A 4,511-nucleotide genomic window follows, 5' to 3' on the forward strand; every position below is an offset into this window, starting at 1 on the left:
CCAGAGGGACCTTGAAGAGCAGAGGAAATACTTCCTCCCCAACAACAGGCACTGATGAAGTTTCCTCAATGGTCAGACAAAAGTAAGCAGAGATGTGCATCTGTAGACCTCCTGATGAACTGTCCCCTGGTTCCGCGGTAGATTCTATCTCCTGGAAACATGAGGTGTAAGTCATCCTGCATGAGAGATAGGTCCTCACACTGTCCCAGCTGGTGGAACCCACTCTACACACTGAGCCCAAGCCTACGCCTCCTTCTTCTCCTTCCCACTCCCATCCTCAATCCCTGCCTCCTCCACATCCTGACGACTCTTACTTTCTTCCCCTATCAACCCCTTGCCCAGAACTCCTAGTCTGTCTGGACAGAGTCCACGGCCCCTGCCATGTCCCTCCTACATGCTCCTCCCTGGCTCCATCATTGTCTGTGCAGAACGGGGATGTCATGATGATACAACAGATTCCAGGGTTCCCTGTGCACCCCTCTAATGCTCCCACTCCAACCCACCAACCTCACCATCCTCATGCTCCTGGGACACAGCTTCTCTATACAACATGTTTAGCTTCTGTGTCCTCTCTCTTCGCCCAGGCACTATAAGCTTCCTGAGCATGGGGAACCTTCCTGTCATGTCCACATGTGTCCCACATCCCTAGACTTACATGTGGCACATGCTCGGTGTTCAGGAGGTGCTGTGAATGCACACTCACTGGACAGTGCTCTATCCTCAGTCAGACACAGCTGGACTCCCTGTATCTGGTTCTGTCCTGACTTGTCACAGTGATATGGGATTGTGGAAACCAAAGGTCAAGAGAGAATGCTTGAGACATTGAATGTTGGAAAAAAAAAAAGTGATTTTACTATACCCCGGGGACAGGACACATGGGTAGAAATCTCACTGGGATTGTGAGGAGTGACTGATTATATACTTTTTAATTAGTGGAGGTGAGGGATAGTCTAAGTCTCTAAGGAATTTGGAAGCAAGGGTTTCAGGAATCGAGGGGCTAGCTGCTCTGAAGACAAGGTTACCTCAGTCTTTAATCAAACACACACATGAAGGCGCTAAGGCAGCCATGAGGTCCTTGAGGAAGGTCACATTCCGCATGGGTCAGATATCTATCAGGGGCCGCAGCTGTAGGAGATTTACATTAAGCGACATTTCTCCTGCCTTTGTCTCCCTCATCAGCAGATTCTGTTACCAGGGGAGTCTGTCCTTGGCACTCAGGAATTTCACTCAATATGGGAAAACCATACAGTGTGTTCCTGCCAAGGACAGGCTTGAGGGGCTGAATTTAACAGAACTTGGATGATTTTATAGGCAGAGTTCCTTGGTATTGGTCTCAGACTACAGTTTAGACCCAACAAAGGTTGGAGCTGACTTGGCCAAGTAGGGGGAGCTGCACAGGGATACCCATTGCTGAGGGACAGCAGGTTTTTGTCTCACTTCCCCATAGGCCGGGAGCAGTGTGTAACCTTTGAGACTATCATCCCACGATGCACAGTAATACTCAGCCTCGTCCTCAGCCTGGAGCCCAGTGATGGTCAGGGTGCCTGAGCTGCCAGACTTAGAACCAGAAAATCGATCTGGGACCCCTGAGGGTCGATAGCTATTACCATAGATGACGGTTCTGGGGGCTTTTCCTGGGAGTTGTTGGATCCAGTTCACAGAATTACCACCAATGTTGGAGCTGCTTCCAGTGCAGGAGATGGTGACCCTCTGGCCCAGAGCCCCAGACACGGAGGGCGGCTGAGTCAGCACAGACTGGGCCCAGGACCCTGCAAGGGGGAGAGACAGAGAACGGGTGATACTGGGTTCTTCAGACAAGAGGAGGAGGCAGGGCCCCACAAGTCCCCCCAGGGCCCCTTCCCCTGTCCCTGCATCCAGTCACCTGTGCAGTGAGCGAGGAGGCTGAGGAGGAGAGGGGACCAGGCCATGGTGGAGGTCATCACCGATCCTGCCTTCTGTGGCCCCACAGCTGAGCAGAGCCTCCCTTAATCTCTCCCTTAGCCTCTCCATCCTTTGAGAGAAGGAGGGCCCGAGCATGCAAATGAGACCCCCATTCTCTGACCCCTCCCTGGTCCTGGGTCATGTCCTTCTGCCTGTGGATGTCAAGGACATGGGCAGGGGAGGGGCTGTGTGGGGCCAGGGGGTGGGGAGGTCCCAGCTGTGAGCACTGAGCAGAGGGCACAGGCAGGGCCAGGTGTCAGGTCCCAGCTCTGATCACCAATGACTCCTAAGAAATGGGACTGGAGTGCCCCCTGGTGTCCAGACCCAGACACATCATTGTGTGACATGGTGACCAAGGCCCATCAGACCCATCTCTGCAATCCCCCCCCCTCCCGCAGCTGCTTTGTCCATCGCTCCTTGCATTAGGACCTGACCGGGTGTTCCTATATATCACTTCCCTTAAGTCAGGACTCACTGTATGCCCTGCTAAGAGTCTACAGAATGAATCTGTTCATGGCTCCCTTCTCTGTTCCTGGGTCAGGACTGGGGTGGTGTCTCTACACAAACTCCTCTTAGAGATGAGTGTCCAGTCCAGAGTAGTAACAGGTCCCCATGGACACAGGGTCACTTCTGTGCAGGATGCTGGGACTTTCCTCGTATGTGCTCTCTCCCTGATTTCCAGAGCTCTCCTTCCTCTGAGGTCCCCACAGCACTGAGGAGACAGGGAATGATTCTCTCCAGATAGTGTCTAGAAGCCGTCCCGCGCATTCCTAGAGGGTTACACATGGAGCATCTTTGTCTCCTGCCACTGTTTCAAACTGCTTGAAACAACACACTGGGCAGGGATTCCCTCCCCGGCTCCATCCTCCCAGCACAGACACGAGTCTGCAGGAGCCCTGCCACGTGAGTGTGTGTGGCCCTGACCTCAGAGCACAAAGGACAAACGTGCTGGAAGTTCTAGGAAGAAAAGGGTGACAGGTGTAGATGCTCTGACAGGGACGTAGTGACAGAGATTATGTCATTCTCCGCGGAGCCAACGTCATATTTAAGAAGAATGTGTGTTATTTTATACATAAATCCATTCAGTAAGATGCAATTAATGGAACAGGAATGCCTTCTTTTCTCAGGACAATAGGGTTTTATATACTTTTTCTAAAATCACTTATTTGTTGGGGCGCCTGGGTCGCTCAATCGTTAAGCGTCTGCCTTCAGCTCAGGTCATGTTCCCAGGGTCCTGGGATCGAGCCCCACATTGGGTTCCCTGCTCAGTGGGAAACCTGCTTCTCCCTCTCCCACTCCCCCTGCTGTGTTCCCTCTCTCACTGTGTCTTATTCTGTCAAAAAATTAAAAATATTTAAAAAAAATAAAAATAAAAATAGAAAAAAATTAATAAAATCACTTATTTGTACCATGTGTCTGTTCTCCTATGTAGGAAAGGTCCACGTGGTGCCCAGTGAAACCCCTTGAGGTGACTGTTCCTATGAACTCAGAACCATCCTGCTGACAAAATTGCCAAACACAGACAGAACTAATGGATTTTACTACCCAAAGCCTAGTGGACACAGAAGTTGCTGTCAAATATCCAAAAGCTGAGGAGGAGAAGTGGAGATAAGGGGGAGTGTGTCCCTGAGGTGACATGTCCTGTGGCCCTGGGTTGGGACAGAAGACTTTCCGTCAGAGTGCAGCCTAGCTGGAAGTGTCACTGGGGAGTGACTGAAGGAGTGACAGCCCAGCCCTGAGAACACAGGGAACATGTGTCACTTGTCCACAAGGGTTTTGAGTTCTGAGGCTGGGGTCCCAGAATCAACATCCTGAGCAGCCTCAGCCACTGACTGGATCCCACAGATGGTCTGGGGCTGAGCTGCCCACGGGGACAGGGACTCCCCCCTGGGATTCCTGCGCTTCAGCCTCATCCCAGGACAGCGGGTGTTGAGAGCCGATCCTGGCTGCCCTGGTGACAGGACGCCAGTCACACTAGATGTCTCCAGTTTTCCTATTGAGGAGGATTCTGCCTTCTGGAAATTGTGACCCTGAGGATGGCTGGGTGAGCACAGGTTGACTCGAACTTCTGGAAGGGCAGAGAAGCCTGGAATGTGCAGAATACCAGACACACTATTCACTCAGAGGGAGGAGAGGGGTGTGTGTGTGTGTGTCCAAAACTGAGGCTACGTGACCCTTGTCCCTCTTATGACTTTGAAACACCCAGAGGGATGTTTCTCCATGGGGATTCTGTTTATATACTTCCTGCATCCTGACCTTGCATTTAGAGTTAAGGATCTCAAAGATTTTTACTGGAAAAGGACTTATTTAGGCCAGGAGGGCTCATGTGAGAGTAAACCTATTCACCATTCACTGAATCAAGAGTCCAGGTCTTGTTGAGTGACAAGGAGTCTGTCAATTTTTTATCTCTGCAGACACAAGACCTACAACTGTGTGGTTTTCAGGTGTCTGGAAGCACAGGGTGGGGGGGAGCATGCGGCCCCCTCCTTCTTGCCCTGACATCCCAGCCAGAGCCACAGTCCCCCGTGACCCAAGGGGTCTACCAGGGAGTGAGAACAAGATATTGCTGA

The 4,511-nt window shown here is 51.7% G+C and overlaps 1 pseudogene; it reads right to left on the bottom strand.

Moving 5' to 3' along the window:
* Nucleotides 1-1,338: 1,338 nt before the first annotated feature.
* Nucleotides 1,339-1,940, bottom strand: LOC145716893 (immunoglobulin lambda variable 1-40 pseudogene; annotated as a pseudogene).
* Nucleotides 1,941-4,511: the final 2,571 nt, after the last annotated feature.

Source organism: Leptonychotes weddellii, chromosome 13 (genome assembly GCF_054177405.1).
Source record: "Leptonychotes weddellii isolate Sample4059 chromosome 13, ASM5417740v2, whole genome shotgun sequence".
Lineage (NCBI taxonomy): Eukaryota > Metazoa > Chordata > Mammalia > Carnivora > Phocidae > Leptonychotes > Leptonychotes weddellii.